Source organism: Macaca fascicularis, chromosome 1 (genome assembly GCF_037993035.2).
Source record: "Macaca fascicularis isolate 582-1 chromosome 1, T2T-MFA8v1.1".
NCBI classification, from domain to species: domain Eukaryota; kingdom Metazoa; phylum Chordata; class Mammalia; order Primates; family Cercopithecidae; genus Macaca; species Macaca fascicularis.
The window spans coordinates 208,026,500-208,052,165 of NC_088375.1; the positions used below are offsets into that span (position 1 = coordinate 208,026,500).

General features: G+C 50.3%; 1 long non-coding RNA gene across 2 annotated transcripts; it reads right to left on the minus strand.

The window, feature by feature from the left end:
• Positions 1–308: 308 nt before the first annotated feature.
• Positions 309–25,081, minus strand: LOC123569768 (uncharacterized). Of its 2 annotated transcripts, XR_010580389.1 has the most exons (6): positions 24,847–25,081; positions 23,871–24,058; positions 14,718–14,863; positions 11,375–11,728; positions 11,129–11,262; positions 309–5,693 (listed from the first exon to the last, which is right to left on the minus strand). It is a non-coding gene; the product is annotated as an uncharacterized lncRNA (long non-coding RNA). The 2 variants fall into 2 exon arrangements; XR_012423917.1 differs by having other exon boundaries at positions 14,718–24,058.
• Between the last annotated feature and the right edge of the window lie 585 nt (positions 25,082–25,666).

Here is a 25,666-nt window from a genome sequence, read left to right on the forward strand (position 1 = left end):
TTGTGCTTCAAGTAAGGTAAGGAAGTCTGGGATGTCACCCTGGATGCCACCTCAAATGAGGTAGAGTCATAAACTAGTGGTGATCAGTTCTGTCCCCAGGGAATATGTTGCTTGGCATTATTAGAGCAGGATAATGGACCAGGAACAACCCTGTAAATGGTCTGTATCTCTTTTTATTATTATTATTATTAGAGACAGAGTCTTGCTCTGTCACCCAGGCTGGAGTGCAGTGGCGCAATCTCAGTTCACTGCAACCTCTGCCTCCCAGGTTCAAGCGATTCTCCTGCCTCAGCCTCCCAAGTAGCTGGGACTACAGGAGCATGCCACCTCACCCAGCTAATTTTTGTATTTTTTAGTAGAGACAGGGTTTTGCCATGTTAGCCAGGCTGGTCTCAAACTCCTGACCTCAAGTGATCCACCCACCTTGGCCTCCCAAAGTGCTGGGATTACAGGCATGAGCAACTGCACCCAGCCTGTATCTCTTATTCTAAAATGTAAGTCTTATTGCAATTGGAAGTATCAAAGGTAAGGCTACATGTGGTTGGGACATCTTCTTGAATATTGTCCAGGTCCTAATAATAGAGAAAGGGAAGACAGTGACACCCACAGGTGTCACCTGACTGTTAAAAGTCTCTTTTGATGGGGAGGGCTTTGGTGAACCGTCACTCATTCTCTTGTAATCTGGGCCGTTTCTGAGAGTCCCCCCACATAGTTGCTGACCCAGCGCCTTTGTTTCACCAACTTCCCCATCACCCCCTTCCAAGACTGGCATGCAGCAAGCCCACCAGCCACTGCCCCGGCTGAAGTAGAACCAGACCTCGGGCCACCTCTCCTTTCACACAAAGTGCAGCTCTTCACACAGGACCCCACGTGCCTGTCAGTGCTTCTGCCCAGGAGATCCAGTCTTCACCAGTCTTTCTGCTTGCGTCTACCCCGGACTACTGCAGGCCCGGGAAGGGCCTCTCCTCCCTCTTGCTGGTGGAGACAGGCAGCAGTGCCTCCGCAACCCATTTCGGGCTGGGGCTGGCTGCTGCGGAACCATCTGTTCCCAGGCTGTGGAGAGAGCTCAGAGTTGTCTGAGGAATGACCTCGAAGGCTCATCTTGGGTTGCCTGGCAACCAGCAAGCTGGGACCAGTGACTCCCTGTCCCTGCAGGAGGAGCAGTGCCTGAACACAGCTTCCCACGGAGGGAGATGGGAGCCAAGGGGTGGAGGCCTCCGTGCAGGTCCTCATTCCACCACACAGCTGGCACAAGTTCAAAATATTCATGCCCCACCCCGCTGCCCAAGGTCATTCTCACACCCGGCCATGACAAGGGAGAACGTAGAGGGGCTGGCATCCCTCTGCTCCCTGATGCCTCCAGCCACACACTGGACCCTATGTGCCTGTCAGAGCTTCTGCCCAGGAGATCCAGTCTTCACCAATCTTTCTGCTGGCATCCACCCAGGGTCTCTGCCTGGCACAGGCTCGAGTGTTCAGTTGGTCTTAGGGACCTGTGCCCAAGGTATGGGCAGAGGTAGGGGTTTTGGGAAGCCGGAGAAGGGACTCTGAGGAAGAAGCCACCTGCTGAGAGGCTCATCTGGGCTTCAGGACATGCCTGCGCTCAGCCTTCGCCCACGTGTGCCTTCTCCCCTCGATGACAGAAACTGCTGGGCACACCTGACTTTGTGGCAAGGTCAGACAGCGCTCAGCTCTGGTCACGTGGTCCCCAGGTGCCACAAGTCAGGTGTTCCATCGCGCCAGGGCCCAGCAGCTTACCAAAGGCATGAGCTGTTTCTCAGGAGAGCCATGGTTTACAGAAGCGGGCACAGCTTTGCACTAAAATCTTGGCTCCTGAGCTGAGATTGGCTTCCTGGGGCTGGTCCCAGGTTATATAAGGTCAGCCCGATGTGCTGTAGACACTGGTAGCCTCAGATGATTCCAGCAAGCTTTGTAGCGAGCGCTATGTGTGAGGGCGGGGTACAGAGGCTGGGTCATCCTCGCCATCCAGGGCCCTGGGGACAGGGCTACCTCCTCAGGGAGGGCTGCACAGAGCCTAACTCAGGGGATGGACACAGATGACCTGAGGCCTGGGGTGCTTGACCCCTGCCCTCCACCCTCACTGCCTCCCCCAAGTCCCCTGAGCTCCACCTGCATTCAGTTCACGTAGGGGATCAGAATGGACTCCTGATTTTCTTAGGAGTTACATGAGGACATAGAATGAAGCCCTGTGGTCTCCAACTTGAGTGTGCCTCAAAGTCCACTGCATGGGGAACTTGGTTAAAGGAGAATTGCCCAGGTCCCAGCTCTAGAGAGTCTAATTCAGCAGAGCTGAGTGGTATACCAGAATAGACATTTTATTTATTTTTATTTTTATTTTTTAAAGACAGGGTCTACTTCTGTCACCCAGGCTGGAATGCAGTGGGCACTCACTACAACCCCAAACTCCTGGGCTCAAGTGATCCTCCTGCCTCACCCTCCTGAGTAGCTGGGACTATAGACAGGTGTGCGCCACCACGCCTGGCTAATTAAAAAATTTTTGTAGGGGCTGGGCACAGTGGCTCACTCCTGTAATCCACTCTGGGAGGCCAAAGCGGGCAGATAATTTGAGGTCAGGAGTTTAAGACCAGCCTGGCCAACATGGTGAAACCCCGTCTCTACTAAAAATACAAAAAAAGGCAGGCTCAGTGGCTCACACCTGTAATCCCAACACTTTGGGAGGCCGAGGTGGGTGGATCACAAGGTCAGGAGATCAAGACCAGCCTGGCCAAGATGGTGAAACCTCATCACTACTGAAAATACAAAAATTAGCTGGGCGTGGTGGCGGGTGCCTGTAATCCCAGCTACTTGGGAGGCTGAGGCAGAGAATTGCTTGAACCCAGGAGGTGAAGGTTGCAGTGAGCCCAGATCATGCCACTGCACTCCAGCCTGGATGACAGAGCAAGACTCTGTCTCAAAAAAAACAAACCAACAACAACAAGAAAAATTAGCCAGGCGTGGTGGCGTGCATCTGTAATCCTAGCTACTTGGGAAGCTCAGGCAGGAGAATCACTTGAACCTGGGAGGTGGAGGTTGCAGTGAGCTGAGATTGCGCCACCGCACTTCAACCTGGGCCACAGCCAGACTCTGTCTCAAAAAAAAAAAAAAAAAAAAATTATTTTGTACAGAGGGGATCTTGCTATGTTGCCCAGCCTGATCTCGAACTGCCAGGCTCAAGTGATCCTCCCTCTCAGCCTCCCGAAGTGCTAGGATTATAGATGTTAGCCATTGCACCTGGCCTATAATCTGTGTTTTAAACACGCTTCTCACCATGATTCTGATTCAGGTAGTCACCCATCAACGCTTTAAGAAACACTGGTGGAGTTTCTCAGGGTCAGACAAGCCTGGGTCTAAATTCAAGTTCTACTCCAGTATTAATTTGGATTCATTTCAGCTACGAATGATGGATACCTGAATAACAGAAGCCTAAATGTGATCGAATTTTGTTTCTCTCATTTAAATTTTATTTTCTCTAGGAATACAGTCCAGGTTGGCATGGTGATGCCACAATCATTAGGGACCTAGACTTTTTCTGTCTTGCTGCTCCCAAATTCTCTGCATTCAACTTTTGTCTTATGGCCCAAAATAGCTGCTCCAGCTCCAGCCATCATGCCTACATTTCATGCAGCAAGAAAGAAGAAAGGGGAGAAGAAAGACACAATGCCTCCATTTAAGGGCAATTCTTGAAAGTTGCATATGCCACTTATGCTTGCCAGAACTTAGTTATTTTGGCTAGAGCTACTGCAAAGGAGGTGGGAAAATGTAGAAATATATTTAACTTTTTGTAAATAGTAATTTAAGGCACACAAAGAGTGTCTAAAGAAGCTGAAATAGGCTGGGCACAGTGGCGCACATCTGTAATTCCAGCACTTTGGGAGGCCGAGGCAGGTGGATCACCTGAGGTCAGAAGTTCGAGACCAGCCTGACCAACATGGTGAAACCCCGTATCTATTAAAAATACAAAAATTAGCCAGGCGTGATGGCTAATGCCTGAAATCCCAGCTACTTGGGAGGCTGAGGCAGGAGAATCGCTTGAACCCAGGAGGCGGAGGTTGCAGTGAGCCGAGGTCACGCCATTGTACTCCAGCCTGGGCAACAAGAGCAAAACTCTGTCTCAAAAAAAAAAAAAGAAAAAAAGAAGCTGAAACAGAGAGGGAGAAGATGGCACAAGCTAAACATAAAATCAGCTAACCTTAATTGTGTACTTCCTGAGTGCCAGTTATAGTTCTAAGCCTAATTCTTCCCTACTATTTTATTTTTATTTTTATTTTTATTTTTATTTTTATTTTGAGATGGAGTCTCACTCTGTCACCCAGGCTGGAGTGCCCAGGCGCGATCTCAGCTCACTGCAACCTCTGCCTCCCTGGTTCAAGCGATTCTCCTGCCTCAGCCTCCTGAGTAGCTGGGATTACAGGCATGTGCCACCACGCCCGGCTAATTTTTTGTATTTTTAGTAGAGACGGGGTTTCACCATGTTGGTCAGGCTGGTCTCGAACTCCTGACCTCATGATCTGCCCACCTCAGCCTCTCAAAGTCCTGGCATTACAGGCATGAGCCACCGCGCCCAGCCTGGTCCTACTATTTCTTATCTTCTGGAACAGGGACACACACAACCAACCCCCCCAACCCAAACTACACAGATTGAAAGATGAGCTTTGCCTGCTTACTACCTGCATGACTCTGAGCAAGTTCTTTGCTAAAGAAAGGGAATGTGGCCAGGCGTGGTGGCTCACACCTGTAATCTCAGCTCTTTGGGAGGCTGAGGCGGGCAGATCACTTGAGGTCAAGAGTTCGAGAGCAGCCTGGCCAACATGGTAAAACCCTGTCTCTACTAAAAATACAAAAGTTAGCTGGGCATGGTAGTGGCCACCTGTAATCCCAGCTACTCGGGAGGCTGAGGTGGGAGAATCACTTGAACCCGGGGGACGGAGGTTTCAGTGAGCCAAGATCATGACACTGCACTGCAGCCTGGGCAACAGAGCGAGACTGTCTCAAAACAAACAAACAAAAATAAAAAGGGAATGGGAGCCATATTTAATTAGGAACAAACAAAATTCACCCCTCCACCTGGGAGTGTTGCCCAGCACCTTCACAGAGTCAGGCCTCTGCCAGCCAGGAGCAGGGGGCACACTCTGCCATGTCTATAAACCGGGCATCGGCAGGGGTCCCCATGAGAGTGAGGCAACTTTTCCTCAAGCCCCATCCCATGCCCTGGGTCACGCGAAGCCCTCCCTCCATTCTCTGTACACTCTAGGGACTTTTGTTCTCAGGGAACTTCTAACTCTGGCTTCTTGCTTCTGCTGAATTCTTAAGTTTGTGCATGTTTGGAGCCTCGAGATGCAATCGCCAGGCTCTGGTACTGCCAGTGGGTCTGCTGCTGACATAGTGCCGGGTACCACGAGGAGGCTCAGTAAACACTTGTTGAATTATAATGACAACCATTATTTAATAAGTGCTTACCATGTGCCAGGCACCATACTAAGGACTTTACACATATTCTGCCATTTGACCCGGACAACTGCCAAGATCTTCATTTTACCCATAAAGAAACTAAAACTCGGGCTGAATGTTGTGGCTCATGCCTGTAATCCCAGCACTTTGGGAAGCTGAGGGAGGAGGATCTCTTGAGGCCTGGAGTTCGAGACGAGCCTGGGCAACGCAGTGAGACTCTGTCTCTACAAAAAAAAAAATTTTTTTTTTTTAATTAGCGAGGTATGGGCATGGTGGCATGAACCTATAGTCCTCGCTACTTGGGAGGGTGAGGCGGGAGGATCACTTGAGTCCAGGAGTTTGAAGTTACAGTGAGTTACGATCATGCAACTGCACTCTAGCCTGGGCAACAGAGCGAGACCCCATCTCTAAATAAAAACAAATGAAGACTCACAAAGGTTAGGTACTTGCCAAAGGTCTCATAGCTGGTAAGTATCAGAGCCGGGATTTGAATATGCAAATTCTTAACCATAATTATCAGGTGTCTACATCCCTCAAATGACCACCCTTCCCTCCCTACTCGTACTGTGACAGATCCAGGAGCCTAGGGTCCCAAGAAGGGCAGAGCCTATCTAAGCTGATGGCTCTGTGGGCTGACACCACAAGAAGAATAGGTTTGTTTTTTTTTTTTTGAGAGGGAGTCTCGCTCTGTCACCCAGGCTGGAGTGCAGTGGTGCGATCTCTGCTCACTGCAACCTCCGCCTCCCGGGTTCAAGCGATTCTCCTGCCTCAGCCTCCAGAGTGGCTGGGATTACAGGCACCCACCACCACACTCGGCTAATTTTTGTATTTTTAGAATAGATGGAGTTTCACCATGTTAGCCAGGCTGGTTTTGAACTCCTGACCTCAAGTGATCAGCCCACCTCAGCCTCCCAAAGTGCTGGGATTATAGGCGTGAGCCACCGCACCTGGCCAAGAATGGGTTTTTGTTTAGGCTTCAAACAACTGCAGGACATTCCTGTCCAATATTTTCTATTTCCTGCCCCCAGCTCCCCAACACCCACTTCTCCACCAGCAATTCTGCACAGCAGAGAATGGAGGCCACTTCCACTGTGGAAGGTGTGGGAAGGACAGACCTTTCACCCACGGAGAAACTGGAAACCATTTCCAGAAAAGCAGCCTGCTATGTAGCTGAGAGTCCGGATGCTAGCCTGCCACTCTTCAGCTCCATGGCCTCGGCCAAGCCAGTGGGGATTAAATGAGTTCATACAGGTCACATAAAGCACTTAGGAAGCTGCCAGTGCACTATCCGCCCTCCAAGGGTTAGCCTCCACGATGATGACTTCAGCCACAGCCAGTACCAGCAGGAGTCAACAACCCTGGGGAGGGTGGGGTGCTGGCCCCTCGTCTTTCTTTTTATAAATAACAACTTTTGGCTGGGCATGGTGGCTCACACCTGTAATCCCAGCACTTTGGGAGGCCAAGGCAGGAGAATCACCGGAAGTCAAGAGTTTGAGACCAGCCTGGCCAACATGGTGAAACCCCATATCTACTAAAAATACAAAAATTAGCTGGGCGTGGTGGCGCATGCCTGTAGTCCCAGCTACTCAGAGGCTGAGGCAGAAGAATTGCTCGAACCCGCAGAGGTTGCAGTGGCCCAAGATCGTGCCATTGCACTCCAGCCTGGGTAACAAGGGCAAAACTCCATCTCAAAAAAAAAAAAAAAAAAAAAGATTTTTAAATAGCAAGTGATATATGGTCACTTATTATAGAAAAATGTAAAAATTCAGCCTGGCGCGGTGGCTCACGCCTGTAATCCCAGCACTTTAGGAGGCCGAGGCGGGCGGATCACGAGGTCAGGAGATCGAGACCATCCTGGCTAACACGGTGAAACCCCGTCTCTACTAAAAATGCAAAAAATTAGCCGGGCGAGGCGGCGGGCGCCTGTAGTCCCAGCTACTCGGGAGGCTGAGGCAGGAGAATGGCGTGAACCCGGGAGGCGGAGCTTGCAGTGAGCCGAGATCGCGCCATTGCACTCCAGCCTGGGCGACTAAGCGAGACTCTGTCAAAAAAAAAAAAAAAGAAAAATGTAAAAATTCAGATTTAAAACAAATCACCTGGCCAGAGGTGGTGGCTCACTCCTGTAATCCCAACACTTTGGGAGGCCAAGGTTGGTAGATCACTTGAGGTCAGGAGTTCGAGACCAGCCTGGCCAATATGGTGAAACCCTGTCTCTACTAAAAATACAAAGATTAGCTGGGTGTGGTGGCACACGCCTCGAATCCCAGCTACTCTGGAGGCTGAGGCAGGAGAATAGCTTGAACCGGGAGGAGGAGGTTGCAGTGAACCGAGATCATACCACTGCACTCCAGCCTGGACAACAAAGTGAGACTCCATCTCAAAAAAAAAAAAAATTAAATAAAACAAATCACCTGTAATTCACTCGCCAAAGATCATCTTTGTGGCTGTCTCACCCATCGGCATCTGCCGTTGAGTCACCCTGGTCCCAGTCACCCAAGACGCTGGGTTTGCTAAGGGACTGATGTCTCAGGGAGGAAAAGAGGCTGAAGAACAAGCCATGCAAGTGTGGCTGGCTTGTCCCCAGCAGAGAATTTTATGAGCAAAGCATTTCGGTGACTTTTAAAAGTAAATCAGGCCTGACGTGGTGGCTCATGCCTGTAATTCCAGCACTATGGGAGGCAGAGGTGGGCGGATTGCTTGAACTCAGGAGTTCAAAGTCAGCCTGGGTAACATGGTGAAACCCTGTCTCTACAAAAAATACAAAAAGTAGCCAGCCACAGTGGCGTTTGCCTGTAGTCCCAGCTTCTCAGGAGGCTGAAGTGGGAGGATCACTTGAGCCCAGGAGTTTGAGGCTACAGTGAGCCAAGATCTCACCACTGCACTCCAGCCTGGGCAACAGAGTGAGACCCTGTCTCAAAAAAAAAAAAAAAAAAAAAAGTCAGAGCTGCCACCCCTGCTTAAAACTTTTCACCAGCTTCCCACTGTGCTAAGGAAAAGGCCAGGGTCCCTAAAGTAGCCCGCAATGCCCGTACCCCACACCTGGTCTGCATACTGGCCTCCATGTATGAGCTGTATGACTTCAAACAAGTTATTTAAACCTGTCTGTGCCTCAGTTTCCTCATTTATAAAATGGGAATAACAGAACCTACCTCAGGGCTGTTTGGGGGTGAAATATGCTACACGAGGTCCTTAGAATAGGGCCTGCCATGCGGAAAGTCCTCAAGAAGCATTAGCTGCTATTACTGTTATTTTTGTCCCACTGTCCCTTGGGCTTCCCGCTAGGATACACACCCCAGCTGCCTGATTGTGGAGCCCCGCCTTCTAACCCCTCTGGCAGCATCCAAAGGCAAAAGGCCACAGCAAAGCTTCTCCTCAGACATCCTCCTTGTTTCATAAGGGGGTGGGGGACCTTTCCAGAACCCCCTTCTGTCTCATTGACTAGAATGGGATTCTATGCCTGCCCCTAAACAAATAGAGGCAGAGAGTGGGGCTGGGCGCGGTGGCTCACGCCTGTAATCCCAGCACTTTGGGAGGCCAACGCAGGCAGATCACGAGGTCAGGAGATCGAGACCTGGCTACCACGGTGAAACCCCGTCTCTACTAAAAACGCAAAAAAACAATTAGCCGGGGGTGGCAGCGGGCGCCTGTAGTCCCAGCTGCTTGGGAGGTTGAGGCAGGAGAATGGCGTGAACCCGGGAGGCGGAGCTTGCAGTGAGCTGAGATCACGCCACTGCACTCCAGCCTGGGCGACTGAGCGAGACTCCGTCTCAAAAAAAAAAAAAAAATTAGCTGGACGTGGTGGCGAGCGCCTGTAGTCCCAGCTATTCTGGAGGCTGAGGCAGGAGAACTGCGTGAACCCAGGAGGCGGAGATTGTAGTGAGCCGAGACTGTGCCACTGCACTCCAGCCTGGGCGACAGAGCGAGACCCCATCTCCAAACAAACAAACAAACAAAAACAAATTTGGCAGAGAGGAAAGAGCTGAGATTGTGCCACTGCGCTCCAGCCTGGGCAACAAGAGGCAGACTCCGTTTAAAAAAAAAAAAAAAAAATTCCAGGTCCCACCACCAGAGGCTTCAGTAGGTCTGAGATGGGGTCAAATTTGCATTCCTCTTAAGTTTCCAGATGATGCTGATCTGCTGGTAGAGATTTAAGAATCCCAGCATGGAAGAGGGGAAAAGATGTAACCCAGTCTGCAACCGCGGGCTCCTCTCTAGAGACTGGCGTAAAGTGAGTGCCAGCCCAGACATGGCCGTCACCGTGGCTACACAAAGCCTCCAAGGTTTCTGCCAGCTCTGGCGGCTCATGGCCACTGTCCTGCTTCTGCTGATTCCTTGCAGCTGTCGCCTTTATTTCTGCCCTGTCGAGTTGACCCAAATGAGGAGCAAGAACTGCAGGACGTTTTCCCCTGCTCCCAGAGCAACTGCGGGTATAAGGCTGTTGGGCTGTTGTGTGAGGGGAATTTTCCTAAAGACACAGCACACAGGGAGAATAACAGAAGTCACCTACCTTCCTGAGGCCGCCCTGCACTTGGGTTCTGAGGACCTTCGCTCTCTCTCCTCCTCCTCTTCTCCTCCCTCCTCTCTCCCCTGGGGCAACCTGAACTACTCGGCTCTCTCCCCACTCCTCCTCCTCCTCCTCCTCCTCCTCCGCAACTCAGCTCTAGTCCTGCCTCGGGCCAAACCCTTGAACAGGGGGCCAGGGCTGGAAAGTTGTAGAAATCCCCCTGTGGGGAGCCTGTGCTGAGGACGCTGAGGCTGAGCCCCAGCCTAGCGGAGGCGTTGCCCTGATCTGAGCAGACCCTCAGGGCAGAGAGAAGGCAGCCAAGGCCTGGAGCTGGGTGCCTCTAACCACCTCTACCCCAGAGGTTGTGGGATGCACGGGAGCCAGGATAGGGCTGGGCTTCGGGTCTACACTACCTTGGTCCTGAGATGGAGTCTAGGAACACTGGTGGGGGTGCCAAGGATTCTGTAGAAGTAGGATGGCGGTCAGGGAGTCCCTCTCACTTCTTCAGCTCTCAAGATTGCATACAATAGGCTCCTAAGAAATCACTGAGGCTGGCCAGCACGGTGGCTCACAGGTGGCTGAGGCAGGAGAATCACTTGAACCCAGCAGGCAGAAGTTGCAGTGAGCTGAGACCGCGCCACTGCACTCCAGCCTGAGTGACAGAGCGAGACTCGTCTCAAAAATAAATAAGTAAATAAATAAAATCACTGAGGCTAGTTGGGCACGGTGGCCCACACCTGTCATCCCAGCACTTTGGGAGGCCAGAGTGGGTGGATCTCTTGAGCCCAGGAATTCCAGACCAGCCTGGCCAACATGGCAAAACCCCTTCTCTACAAAAAATACAAAAATTAGCCAAATGTGGTGACGTGCGCCTGTAGTCCCAGCTATGTGGGAGGGTGAGGTGGGCGGATGGTTTGAGCCTGGGAGGCTGAGGCTGCAGGGAGCCAAGATCGCACCACTACACTCCAGCCTGGGTGACAGAGCGAGACCCTGTCTCAAAAAAGAAAGAAAGAAAGAAAGAAATCCCTGAGGCTTTTAGGCCTCGGAGACAGAGAGCCTGCTGACTCCTTGAGGTGTGCAGAGGCACCAGTTTTTGGGACAGGGATTTAGAAAACTCAAGGAGGACAGTATCTTTCTAAAGCAGTTGATTTTTACCTTCTCAGGTGCAGGAAAAGTGACCGTTCCCTTCTCTGTGACTTTCCCATGGACTAAGGGGCTCAGACAGGCCCCGACAGGGGGAGGACCCTCTTGGCAGTCAGCTTATTCCGAAATTTGAATTTCCAATGCACCTAGAGGAATCCAGAGGGGAAAGGTTGTTATTGATAAGTAAAGCTTCCTTCTAAGGAAAGTAGATCCTGCTGTATTAACTAAAAGGCCCTTTTGTTCGTAAAAGGCACTTACTGGGTTTGGCTTGGCAGCCTGGTTTAGGAAGAGCAGGAGGGGTTAGGGGGAGCCGAATTGCAGGGTCTCCTGTGTGAGAACTGGAAGCCCCTGGGGTACTGAGGTGTTGGGCAGGGGCTGAAGGAGGGAGGGGGGTAGATGGGCACCCGCAGATGGGAGCAGCAGTCCTGAGCGGGTGGGGCTGGAGGATGCCTGAGAAACCAGCTTGTAAGAGCAGGGACGTCCCAGTGCCACTTTCAGTCGTGTGCTGAGCCACTCTATAACTCTTCCAGGGACCCACAAATCCTCAGTGAAATTCTGCTTACAGAGCAGTCTGGTATCCACGGTTTCTTGGGAGAAGAAACGGGCTGCATCCTACATTTGAGTCAATTCCAGGGCAGAAATAAAGGGAACAGCTGTTAGAATTCAGCAGAAGCCGGAAATCAGAGGCACACAATTGTAAGCCTGAGAAATTGCAGAAGCCTTGTGGAAAGTAAGAGATAGGGTCTGAGCCAACCTTATTTCAATCCCAGTGGGCTGGCGGACCCCAGCTACCAACCACGGGTTCTGCCTGGGGGGCAGACATTTGCCCCCTGCTTCCTTGCTAAAAGAAGCTTGTTTTGTTCTGGTGGGAGGACAATGCACTAATTACCCCCAGGTGGATGGTGACTGGGATATTTACATCTGATCCACTCCCCTCTGCTGGTAATTGGGTTGGGGAGAACCATGGGACCCTGTTCTGGCCAATGAGATAGGAGGGGAAGGCTGCTGGGGGCTTCTGGGAGGAATTTTCCTCCTCTAATAAAAAGAGATGTTCCTCATCTACAAAGTGAAAATAATTGGACTTTCTTCACAGGGTGCTGTGAAAGTCAAATGAGTGAATACACTTAAAATGCCCAGACAGTTCTAGCACATGATAAGCACTCAATATAAAATAGCTGTTATTTAGTTGTTCTCTGTGGATATGATGGTTGGAGCCACTGTAGTCATCTTTCAACCATGAAGGGCTTGACTCAAAAAGGGTCTACCCCAAGATATCTTAAGATAAAACTCCTGACCTTTTTTTTTTTTTTTTTTTGAGACACTCTCACTCCATTGCAGAGGCTGGAGGCTGGACTGCAGTGGTGTGATCATGGCTCACTGCCCCCTTGACCTCCCAGGCTCAGATGATCCTCCTGCCTCAGCCTCCTGAGTAGCTGGGACCACAGGCACATACTACCACATCTGGCTGATTTTTAAAAATTACTTGGAGAAGGCTGGGCACGGTGGCTCATGCCTGTAATCCCAGCACTTTGGGAGGCTGAGGCAGGCAGATCACAAGTTCAGGAGTTCAAGACCAGCCTGGCCAATATGATGAAACCCCATCTCTACTAAAAATACAAAAATTAGCTAGGCATGGTGGTGTGTGCCTGTAGTCCCAGCTACTTGGGAGGCTGAGGCAGAAGAATCACTTGAACCCGGGAGGTGGAGGTTGCAGTGAGCCGAGATCACGCCACTGCACTCCAGCCTGGGAACAGAGCGAGCTTCTGTCTCCAAAAAAAAAAAATTATTTGCAAAGATAGAAGTCTCCTCTTATGTTGCCTAAGCTAGGAAACTCCCAACTCTTTTGGCAACTTTTAGTTTAGTATTCTGTTACTTGTGGCCTGAATCTCCCTAACCAATTCATAGGCAAAAACTTGATACTTACGATTGTTTTTGTTTTATGATGAGAAATTAAACCACCTAATCCATGCGATACTCGTATTTACTGAGAACACTGCTGAGAACCCTGGAGGCAGACTACACAGCATTGACTGCTAGTCATCCTCAAATGTGCAGTTTCTCCTTCTCTCTTTAATAAATAGAATGACCATATTTTAGCTGGGTACATGCTGCCTGGCTAGAAAGTACATTTCCCAGGCCAGGCCCAGTGACTCACGCCTGTAATCCCAGCACTTTAGGAGAGGTGGGTAGACCACTTGAGGTCAGGAGTTCAAGACTAGCCTGGCGAACATGATGAAACCCTGTCTCTACTAAAAATACAAAAATTAGCTGGATGTGATGGCAGGAGCCTGTAACCCCAGCTACTTGGGAGGGTGAGGCAGGAGAATTGCTTGAACACAGTAGATGGAGGTTGCAGTGAACCGAGATCGCGCCATTGCACTCCAGCCTGGGCGACGGAGCGAGCGAGACTTCATCTCAATTTAAAAAAAAAAAAGAAAGAAAGTATATCTCCCAGTCTCCCTTGCAACTAGGTGGAGCTATGGGCCCAAGCTTTAGCAAAGAAATAAGAATTGAAGTGGTATGTGCCAAAGAATTGGGTATTTTCCCATCTCACTCTTCTCTTTTTTTTTTTTTTTTTTTTTTTTGAGATAGAGTCTCACTCTGTCACCCAGGCTGGAGTGCAATGGTGTGATCACAGCCTACTGCAACCTCCGCCTCCTGGGCTTAAGCAATCTTCCTACCTCAGCCTCCAGAGTAGCTGGGACTAGAGGTGTGGGCCACCATACCCAGCTTTTTTGTTATTTATTTATATATATATATCTATAGATAGATAGATAGATAGATAGATAGATAGATAGATAGATAGATAGATAGATATAGATAGATAGATTTTTTTTTTTTTTGAGACGGAGTCTCGCTCTGTCACCCAGGCTGGAGTGCAGTGGCATGATCTCGGCTCACTGCAACCTCTTCCTCCCGGGTTCAAGCAATTCTCTGCTTCAGCCTCCAGAGTAGCTGATATTACAGGTACCTGCCACCATGCCCAGCTAATTTTTGTATTTTTAGTAGAGTCGGGGTTTCACCATCTTGGCCAGGCTGGTCTTGAACTCCTTACCTTGTGATTTACCCTCCTCGGCCTCCCAAAGTGCTGGGATTACAGGTAGGAGCCACTGCGCCCAGCCGCCCAACTTATTTTGTATATTTTTAGTAGAGACAGGGTCTCGCTATGTTGCCCAGGCTGGTCTCAAATTCCTGAGCTCAAGTGATATGCCCACCTCTGTCTCCCAAGGTGCTGGGATTACAGGCATGAGCCACTGCGCCCAGCCAGAAGGGCCATTTTGAGGGTGGGCACAGTTGCCCCACCAGACATGAACCACGTAACTCCAACCTCTTACATACAAGAAAACAAACGATCTTGTTTAAGCCACTGTATTGTTTTATTGCTTCACTGCAACAGATGTACATGAAGCTCCAGAATATCAAGTGGAAATAGTGGCATAGAAATATTGTCCTGTGAGTGTTACTGTGACCCATTGTATCAGTTAGCTATTGCTGCATAACAAACCACCCAAGACTTAGGCTTAAAACAGTAATGGTTTTTTATTTCTCATGATAATATATGGGTTGGCAGCATTCTGCTGCTGATTTTTCCAGGGCTTACTTGTGCAGCTACGTTGAGCTGGAAGAATGGCTGCAGGCTGGGTTCAGCTGCGACGGTGGCGATGGTTAAGCCTCACTCTTCATGAGGTCTTTCATCCTCAAGGATGACCATGTAGCCTAGGTTCACATGGTGGTTCCAGGACAGCGCTAAGAGAGTAAGCCCCAAATCACAAGCACTTATCTGGCCTCTGTGTCATAGTCACTGATGTCCCACTAGCCAAAGCAAGTCAATCCCAGAGTCACCATGGGAGGGGCCTATCCAAGGGCGTAGATACCAGGAGGCTTGATTCATTGGGCCGTTTGATTAACAACCTCACTCTATCATGCCCCATGAATTTTAGAAGCTCATTAAGGATAATTAGAAATCCTGGTGCAGTACTCATTAGGCCCATCTGCACAGGGACTAATATAGGATTAGGAGCAATTGAAATTCCTTCCCCTATTTGGTTATTCATCACCTAGCTCCGGAAAGAAGTTTGACGTTGTTTACATAACTATAAAAGATTTTTAAAGATAAAATTAAAAATGAACATTGGTGAGAATCAGAACAGAAAGAAAAGGAAAGGAGAAAAAAAAGAAAAGATGGTATCAGGAGCAGGGTTAGAACAAAAGTTGCCTATCCCGGGGCCCAGGCTCCTGCTAGGAGAGGGACTTGAGGTCTCAATAGACAGTGCTGGGACAAGATCAAGGAGACGGTCAGGGCATGGTGGAGAGGATGGGGGGCGAGGATGTGGCCTTCCCATGAGCACCAGCACTTTGTGCAATTTGTGGCACTTTGGGAGCTGGGATGAAGCTACATCTGAAACACCTCTCAACCTTTGCTGTGCCTCTGGATCGCTTATAGAACAGGTTTAAGGGCCGGGCGCGGTGGCTCAAGCCTGTAATCCCAGCACTTTGGGAGGCCGAGACGGGCGGATCACGAGGTCGGGAGATCGAGACCATCCTGGCTAACATGGTGAAACCCCGTCTCTACTAAAAAATACAAAAAACTAGCCGGGCGAGGTGGCGGGCGCCTGTAGTCCCAGCTACTGGGGAGGCTGAGGCAGGAGAATGGCGTAAACCCGGGAGGCGGAGCTTGCAGTGAGCTGAGATCCGGCCACTGCACTCCAGCCTGGGCGGCAGAGCGAGACTCCGTCTCAAAAAAAAAAAAAAAAAAAAAGAACAGGTTTAAATGTAGATTCCTAGGCCTGATGTTTAGAACCTGTCTTTTTGTTTGTTTGTTTTGAGATGGAGTCTGGCTCTGTCGCCCAGGCTGGAGTGCAGTGGTGTGATCTCGGCTCACTGTAACCTCTGCTTCTTGGGTTCAAGTGATTCTCTTGCCTCAGCCTCCCAAGTAGCTGGGATTACAAGCATTCGTTACCATGCCCGGTTAATCTTTTTTTTTTTTTTTTTTTTTTGGAGACAGGGTCCCACTCTGTCACCCAGGCTGGAGTGCGGTGGTGCAAACAGGACTCACGGCAGCCTCGACCTCCTGGGCTCAGGCGATCCTCTTGCCTCAGCCCTGCACGTAGCTAGGATCACAGGCACTTGCCACCATGCCTGGCTAATTTTTTCATATTTTTTGTAGTGATGGGGTTTGGCCATGTTGCCCAGGCTGGTCTCAAACTTCTGAGCTCAAGCGATCCACCTGCCTTGGCCTCCCAAAGTGCTGGGATTGCAGCCATGAGTCATGGCACCGGGCCTGGAACCTGTATTTTTAACATGCTTCTCAGGTGATTCTAAAATAAGTGGTCTTTGAACCACATTTTAAGTGACTTTGAAGCCCATAAGTGGGTGCCAGAATCTGGGAAGGATATTCACAGGGAAAGAATAGGTGAGAGGAAAGATTCTTTTTCTTTTCTCTTTTTTTTTTTTTTTTTTTTTGAGACAGAGTTTCACTCTTGTTGCCCAGGCTGGAGTGCAATGGCATGATCTCGGCTCACTGCAACCTCTGCCTCCCGGGTTCAAGCGATTCTCCTGCCTCAGTCTCCTGAGTAGCTGGGACTACGGGCATGCGCCACCACGCCCAGCTAGTTTTGTGTTTTTAGTAGAGACGGAGTTTCACCATGTTGGCCAAGCTGATCTCAAACTCCTGACCTCAGGTGATCCACCCGCCTCAGCCTCCCAAAGTGCTGGGATTAGTGAGCCACCATGGCTGGCCGAGAGCCAAGGTTCTTAAATTAAGTGAGTAATTCTCAGGCTCTCAGGAAGATCCTAGAAAAGGGACAGGGGTGCCATGGGCTCTTGGACCTCCCTAATATCTCAGATCCTTTTTTTTCTGCACAGAACAAACCTCTTCCTTGAGTAACTATCCTCCTACTGAGTTTCTCGGCCCTCAGCAGTATTACCTTCCCTAGGACCTGCCTCACCCCTATGCCATCATTGTCAGGCCTCTGAGCCCAAGCTAAGCCATCATATCCCCTGTGACCTGCACTTATACATCCAGATGGCCTGAACCAAGTGAAGAATTACAAAAGAAGTGAAAATGGCCGGTTCCTGCCTTAACTGATGAACAAAAAGAGGTTTCTTCTGTGCAGAAAAAAAGGATCTGAGATATCAGGGAGGTCCAAGAACAAATCACTATTGTGATTTGTTCCTGCCCCACCTTTACTGAGTGATTAACCTTGTGAAATTCCTTCTCCTGGCTCAGAAGCTCCCCCCCTGAGCACCTTGTGACCCCCACCCCGCCCGTAAGAGAGAAACCCCCTTTGACTGGAATTTTCCACTTCCCACCCAAATCTTATAAAAGGGCCCCACCCCATCTCCCTTCTCTGACTCTCTTTTTGGACTCAGTTCGCCTGCACCCAGGTGATTAAAAAGCTTTATTGCTCACACAAAGCCTGTTTGGTGGTCTCTTCACACGGACGCACATGACAATCCCGGATGGGAGGCCACCACTTCCCCGCCATTGCTGATTGGACCAGGGGTGGGCACCTGACACGGGTGGGCTAATTAGATTCTGTCTGCCAGGAAACTGGAGCAGAGACAAGTCTCTGGTACCAAGTCTGGCTGTGCTCCACAGTGACAGCCCATGAACCCCCGCTGTTAACATCCACAGGACTGCCCTGGTCCCTGCCCTTCCTGGGTTTTGGCTCTTCAATTTCCCTTTGTACTGTGACACACTCTGGCACCCTCCCACTGGATTCCATTTGTTTTTTTTCCTTGGAGGAGTCTCGCTCTGCTGCCCAGGCTGGAGTGCAGTTGCGTGATCTCAGCTCCCTGCAACCTCCACCTCCCGGGTTCAAGCACTTCTCTCTCAACCTCCCAAGTAGCTGGGACTACAGGCGCACACTGCCACGCCTGGCTAATTTTTTGTATTTTAGTAGAGACAGGTTTTTGCAGTGTTGCTCAGGCTGGTCTTAAACTCCTGAGCTCAGGTAATACACCCACCTCGGCCTCTCAAAGTGCTAGGATTACAGGTGTGAGCCACTGTGCCCGGCCTTGGATTTCACTTTTGGCTGAGTTGGCTTCTGTCACTGGCCTCCAAAAAACCTTCACTGTAGCAGGCTGGTAGAGTGAGATGGGGACAGAGTTAGTGGGTTCAAAGTTGTCCCTGTGGTCTCAAACTGGGCTGTCCCTAAGAAATGGGCCCATCTAGTCAAGTTTCCTGAAGAAACCATGAAATGCCAAAAGCTGAGGCTGTTGTTGGAACAGCTGTGGCAGTCCCTGGAGGACCCCTTTTTGCTATGGCTAGAACAAGCTGCTGAGACACAGAAAGTGCCAGTCAGTGAGGGGCAAAGCAGAAAGTGAGCCACTGGGAAGTTGGTGCGGCCTGCACGGAGCATCTTCCTCATCCCTCTTCGGACACAGAGCCCCTCATGGATAGAAGACGCTTAAACCCATTTATGCCTAGTGTTCCATTATTGGAACACTAAGCATGTGGGAGTTATTTATATCCTGCTCAAGGGCATCGCCAAGGTCTCATTGTGAAAATTCAAAAAATTGCAACCTGAGGCATAAATGGGTTCTCTTAGATAGTTCTCGGAGGCATGGGAACCACTGTGTATAAAGTTTGAAGATTTACCTGAAGATTAACCCAAAGGCTGGTAAGGTAGCCAGCCTCCAAGATGGCCCCAGCAACCCCTACCTCCTACTAGTTACAACCTTCTGTCATCTCCTCTCACATTAAGTAAGGTTGGCCTGGGTGACCAAGGGAGTACAGCAGGAGTGATATTGTGTGATTTTCAAGGCTAGGCCATAAAAGAGATTGGTGGCTCAACCCTGCCATCTTGGAATGCTTCCTCTGGAGGAGGGCAGCCCCCATGTTGTGAGGATGTACAAGCAGGCCTGTGCAGAAGCCTACACATGAGGAACCAAGGCCGCCTGTCATTGATCAGCACCAACTTGCCAACTATGTGAGCTGCCTTGGGAGCAGATCCTCTGGCCCTACTCCGGCCTTCAGGAGTCGGTCATCACAGCTGACATCTTTTTTTTTTTTTGAGATGGAGTCTCGCTCTGTCACCCAGGCTGGAGTGTAATGGTGCGATATTGGCTCGCTGCAACCTCTGCCTCCCGGGTTCAAATGATTCTCCTGCCTCAGCCTCCCAAGTAGCTGGAATTACAGGTGCGTGCCATCATGCCTGGCTAATTTTTGTATTTTTAGTTGAGACGGTGTTTCACCATGCTGTCCAGGCTGGTCTCGAACTCCTGACCTCAAATGATCCACCAGCCTCGGCCTCCCAAAGTGCTGGGATTACAGGTGTGAGCCACCACATCCAGTCCCAGCTAACATCTTGACCACAACTTCAAGAGAAACCCTGAGTCAGGGCCACCTGGCTAAGCCACTCCTGGATTCCTGACCCACAGAAGCTCAGTGAGAGGATAAATGTATATAAATGTATATGGTTTTGGTTTTTTTTTTTTTTTTTGAGAAGGAGTTTCACTCTTGTTGCCCAGGCTGGAGTGCAATGGCACGATCTCAGCTCACTGCAACCTCCACCTCCCGGGTTCAAATGATTCTCCTGCCTCAGCCTCCCAAATAGCTGGAATTACAGGCATGCGCCACCACGCCCAGCTAATTTTTTGTATTTTTAGTAGAGACAGGGTTTCTCCATGTTGGACAGGCTGATCTCAAACTCCTGACCTCAGGTAATCCACCCACTTTCGCCTCCCAAAGTGCCAGGATTACAGGCATGAGCCACCACGCCCAGCCAAATGTATACTGTTTTAAGCCACTACGTTTGGGGATGATTTGTGCCCTAGGAATAGATCGCTAAAATACCTGAGGATGAGAATGTGCTGGGCTTGGAATATCTCCAGAAATCACTCATAAAGGGGGTAACGGGGTGAGGCTGTGTGGCCCAGATTTGCCTCAGTGGGACTTCAGGCACCAAAGGCAGTTGTGCAGAGCCCTCCACCTTCTCTTGTATTCATCCCTTTGGAAACGGAGGGAGGGAGCCCACGCCATAGGACACGGCTGTTAACATTCCCGGCCCTCTCAGGTGCGCCCTGCTTCATCAGCATGAGAGCCAAATTAAATCCACAGTTCCTCTGATATTCAGAATACCAGTGTTGTAGGAGTTATTAAGAAATTATTTTAGGCAGAGAGGAAAAGGAGTCCTTGGAAAGTTTTCATTTTTTAAAGCATCTCCAGAAAAGCCTTTAATATGCAAATGCAGGCCATTAGAAACTGGGTCCACCCAACATGGCAATTCCTGCGTCTTCTTGCCCTTGCCCCACGTGTTCCTGGCAACATGGCTGCCCCCACATATCCCCACGTGTGTAAAACATCCTGGCACCCTGCATTTGCATATTAAAAGGCTAGAGTGGGAGGGCCAGCTTTATTGCGGGCTAAGTGAATGGCATGCCTGGTCAAACCAATCCCCTGAGCCCTATGCAAATCAGACACTGCCTCCTCGAACCTCTGTGCGTATACCTGACTGGTTTGCAACCACTTGGGCTTCCCTCTCTTGGCTTTGGAGCCCCCTCTGTCTGTCTCTGTGTGGGGGAGCTTCTTCCTTCTGCCTTCTCCCTTCTTGCCTATTAAACTCTCCACTCCTTAAAATCACTCTACATGTGTCTGTGTCATTTTATCTAAACCAGCATGAGGACCAAGAACCCTGGTGTTCCTCCACTCATCAGAGCCATATCACCAGGATTTCTGAGTGCCCTTCCTATTGGTGGTAGAAGGTCCAACTTTTCTTCTCCTGAGGGAGGTCCAAGGATCCCAGTGTCTGACAGTCTAAAGGAGGCCATCCTGATCTGTTTTTCCCAGCAAAGGAAAAAACTAGAAAATCTCATCTAGACTTCTGAGGGCTCAGCCTTCCCCAAACCAGAAATTCTAACAGTTTCTCACAGTACATCTGAGGAAATGAAGTACTGCCTTTGCAAAGCCCCCAGGGACCCATCCTGATGGAATAACTCTGGGATATTGTTATGGTTGGACTATTTGTCCCTGCCAAAACTCATGTTGAAAGATTTTTTTCTTTTATGTTTTTGAGACACGGTGTCACTCTGTTGCCCAGGCTGGAGTGCAGGGGCACAGTCATGGCTCACTGCAGCATCAACCTCCCTGGGCTCAGGCAATCTACCTCAGCCCCTGGAGTAGCTAGGACTACACGTGCATACCACCATGCCTGGCTAATTTTTTTTATTTTTTGTCAAGATGGGGTTTCACCATGTTGCCCAGGCTGGTCTAGAACCCCTGGGCTCAAGCAATCCGCCCACCTTGGCCTCTCAAAATGCTGGGACTGCAGGCATGAGCCAGTGCACCCAGGCTATGCTGAAATTTAATCCCCAATGTGGCTGTATTGAGAGGTAGGACCTCTAAGAGGTGATTGAATCATGAAGGCTCGGCCCAATGGATTAATCTCGTGGGTTAATGGATTAATGAGTTAACTGGTGATTATGGGAGTGGGACTGGGGACTTTACAAGAAAAGGAAGGGACACTGAGGGACACCCCTGTGCCCCCTCACCGTGTGATGTCCTGCCCTCCCACAGGACTACAGAGAGCTCCCACCAGCAAGAAGGCTCTCACCAAATGTGGCCCCTCCACCTTAGACTTCCCAGCCTCCAGAACTTTAAAAATACACTCATTTCCTTTAGAAATTACCCAGTTTCAGCATTCTGTTGTAAGTAACAGAAAACAAACTAAGACAAATGTCTGAATCTGTCAGAGCAGAGAAGTCCAGGCCCCAGCACAAGCTGTCATCCTGGAAGCTATCAGACCACATGCTTCCCAGGAAAGGAAGAGAGATGCAAGGTCGTGCAAATTGCAGGGAGCTGGCAGGCTTGTCCGGGCCCTGGGGGTCTGGTGCTGCTTCTCTCCTACCTGACTTCAAATTTACCCCACCATTCACTTCATTCCCAGCAGACCTCACTGCCTGCAGGCCCCAGGTGGCCAGAGACCAGGGACCTTTCTACTCACGATCTGCTTCCCAAGGACTCCTACTCTTTTCTCTCAGATTCTCCTTTCAGGGAATCCCTGAGACGCAGGAGCACTGGGGTGACCTCTTTCCTGCTGCTGTCACAGTCACGGGATGGAGGGCAGAGACCCTAAGAGACCCTTACCTAGAAGAGGAAGGTTTTCTCCCTGATGCCCCACAATTCTGCACCCAGCATACAGGGAAGAACCAAGGAGCCAGGGAAACACTGCCCAGCACCCAGTGGGACAGATGTGTGTCCTGGCCCCAGTGCAGGCCTCACTACCATGATGGCCTGCAGACTCTGCCTGCCCACCTCCATCCCCTTGGCCTGCTGCCCCTACCCCAGGGCAGGGTCTCAGCTGAGGAGGGAGCTGTGGTCACCCCAGCACTCCTTCCCTGCTGAGTTGGGATGGGACTGTGCTTGTAGTTATTCCCACTACATTCTGGAGAACTTTCCAGGCCCTTGGGAAGCGCACGGGAGGTGCTTCTTATGCTGCAGTCCTCCACGAATGTGAGTTTATGGGAAGGCCAGGGAAACAGTGAAGCCTGGGGGCAGCTCTTCAGCCATCCTCTGGCCTGAGTAAAGTGGAGTACAGCAGAGATACAGCCTTCCCCACAGCCAGGACAGACCCAGAGGAGCAGTAGCCACTTTTTCACCTGTAAAATGGGAATGAGGCTAGGAGCAGTGGCTCACACCTGCAATCCCAGCACATTGGGAGGCTGAGGTCAGGAGTTTGAGACCAGCCTGGCCAGCATGGTGAAACCCTGTCTCTACTAAAAATACAAAAATTAGCTGGGCATGGTGGTGTGCACCTGTAATTCCAGCTACTCGGGAGCCTGAGGCATGAGAATCACTTGAATCCAGGAGGCAGAGCTTGCAGTGAGCTGAGATTGCACCTCTGCACTCCAGCCTGGGTGATGGAATAAGATTCGGTCTCAAAAAAAAGGGAGGGGGGAATGAGAGCTTGAAAGGAGAGAGAAAAGTAAAGCTTTTTATTCAACCTCTGCTGAGGTGACTTTTCCAGGTTTCCAGGGGGTGTGGACACACCCAAAGGCAGGGCAGGGGTGGGGCAGGGTGGGGTGGGGTCCTGAGATGGCAGAATTCATTTTCAAAGGTGAGTGAGGCCTTGCTCCTGGGAGCAGCAAAACGGGACAAGCAGAGACAAGGGCTGCTTCTGGGACACAAAGAATTCCTGGAGAGCCTCAGGAATACAATTTGGCACCTGGACACTTTGTCAAATGAAAGATTGATTGAATCAGTGAACGGTTGAATTTATGGCTCGAGATGAGCTCACTTGGAAGCGGCCCTGTGATCATGAGAAAACTTGAACCAAAAGTGGGGGAAATGGCCCAGTGCAGTGGCTCATGTCTGTGATCCCTACACTTTGGGAGGCCGAGGCAGGTGAATCACTTGAGCCCAGGAGTTCAAGACCAGCTTGGGCAACATAGCGAGACCACGTCTCAAAAAACTAAGCAACCACCACAAAAAAAAAAAAAAAAAAAAAAAAAAAAAAGAAGCAGGAAGAAGGAGGAGGAGGAGGAAGAGAAGGAGGAGGAGGAGGAGAAGGAGGAGAAGGTGGGGAGGGGGTGGGGAGAAAGGGCCCCATGAAATCCTGAAGTCAGGAAACCTGACTCCTAGGGAGCCCAAGGGTCAAGAATTCCCCACGTGCAGCTGAGAATTTGCCTCAGCGCCACCTGCTGGCGGTTACCCACCTGGCTGCAGCTGGAAGTTACCGCCTGAATGGGGAAGATTTTGGAAAGAGGAGGACCAGGCTCTAAGATGGCCTGCCTGCTCACCAACAGCTGCTACCTGATTCATCCTGATCCTTCCAAGAGTCGGCCAAGAAAATATATCAAAGCCTGGGAAAAGGCAAGCGACTTCTGGGTGTGTTCCTTTCAGAGGAGTGCCGGGTGTTGGCTATGGACTCTAGTGATGATCTGATTCTTCAGGGGTGTGTGCTTGTGTGCTTTCGATTGTCTTTGATTGGCTTTATAGCTCTGTAGGGATAGAGGCAATTTGAGGAAAAGAGATCACAAAGCAAATGATTCCTGCTCATAACCGTGCAAAGGAATTTTGTCCAGTAGAGAATATAAATACCCGTAAGTCAAATTCTCAGTTGAACTAATTTTTTTTTTTTTTTTTTTTTTGAGACGGAGTCTCGCTTTGTTGCCCAGGCTGGAGTGCAGTGGCCGGATCTCAGCTCACTGCAAGCTCCGCCTCCCGGGTTTACGCCATTCTCCTGCCTCAGCCTCCCGAGTAGCTGGGACTACAGGCGCCCACCACCTCGCCCGGCTAGTTTTTTGTATTTTTAGTAGAGACAGGGTTTCACCATATTAGCCAGGATGGTCTCGATCTCCTGACCTCGTGATCCGCCCGTCTCGGCCTCCCAAAGTGCTGGGATTACAGGCTTGAGCCACCGCGCCCGGCCAGTTGAACTTATTTTAACATCTTGCTGATTCCATGTCAATTAATAAGTCAAAGAAAATCTTTGACACATGTTCACTTTAATTTGTATGGGAGTCATGATTTTGCCTCTTTGAAAGTTATACTGGAGCAGGTCCTTGGCGCATAAGAAGCCTACAAAGTCTCTCACACATTTCCTCCCATCCCTCCCCCAACCGGTTCAGGCGGGGCCAACAATTCCATCCTCTGGCCACCAGACCCAGCCTCACCCTCCAGAAGGCCAGCTCCCAAGGGCAGGGGCCAGGTCTGATCCTTGCTAGAACTGCGGCGCTCTTGTAGACGCTGTTGAATGAGTCTATGGATATGTTTAGATATAACTCACCTTATTACTGGGGATGGAGCACCAGCTACCTGGGAAAGGCAATGCATGCGTGTGGCCCAACGCTTCTGAGCCTCAGTTTCTGCTTCTGCAAAATGAGGATAACGGGTTCAGCCTACAGATGGAGAAGAAGTCTTAAGCCAGTCCTGCCTGTTTTCCATTTATCTCTTTTGGTTTCTATTCCTACCTCCCATCCCACCCCCAGGATGCTAAGAACAGGAACCAGGTCATTTCCTCTGGCTCCCCACCCTGCAAGACCCACAGGAAGTGTTCCGTTAAGTCCTCCTACCTGGTGCATGAATGACAGGGGAGGAGGAGGGGTTGGTTTAAGAAGCCTGGGTGTGGAGGGAGAGGGAGCTCAGCGGGAGACTTGGGCTCCAGTGCTGGAGGGCTGGAGGGAAAGGGGTACATACAGGGAATCCCTAGGAGACAAACCGAAGGGAGAGGCTGAAATGGCTGGACTTTAAGCAAATCTAATGCCAAGCCTCACTCCATCCAAACCTCAGGAGCCTACCTGCTTCTCTGGCCCCTTTTCCCCAAAACAGCTTCCTCTGCTAAGAAGCGCCGCTGAGTCTCTCATACCTGGGATTCAGGCGCCATCTCGTGGCCATTCCTGGAACTGCCAAGACTGAGCGGAGCCCCGACGTCCAAGGATAGAGGAAGCCTGGCCAACTTTCTGGCCCTCCATCCTCCTCATCTCCATCTTCTCCTTTCCATTTACTGAGCACTGACTATGCCAGCCTCTCTGCTCAGCCCTTTACAGGCCCTTAGCACATTTATTTCTTGAACAGCCTTAAAAGGAAGTTATATTTAAGGCATGCTT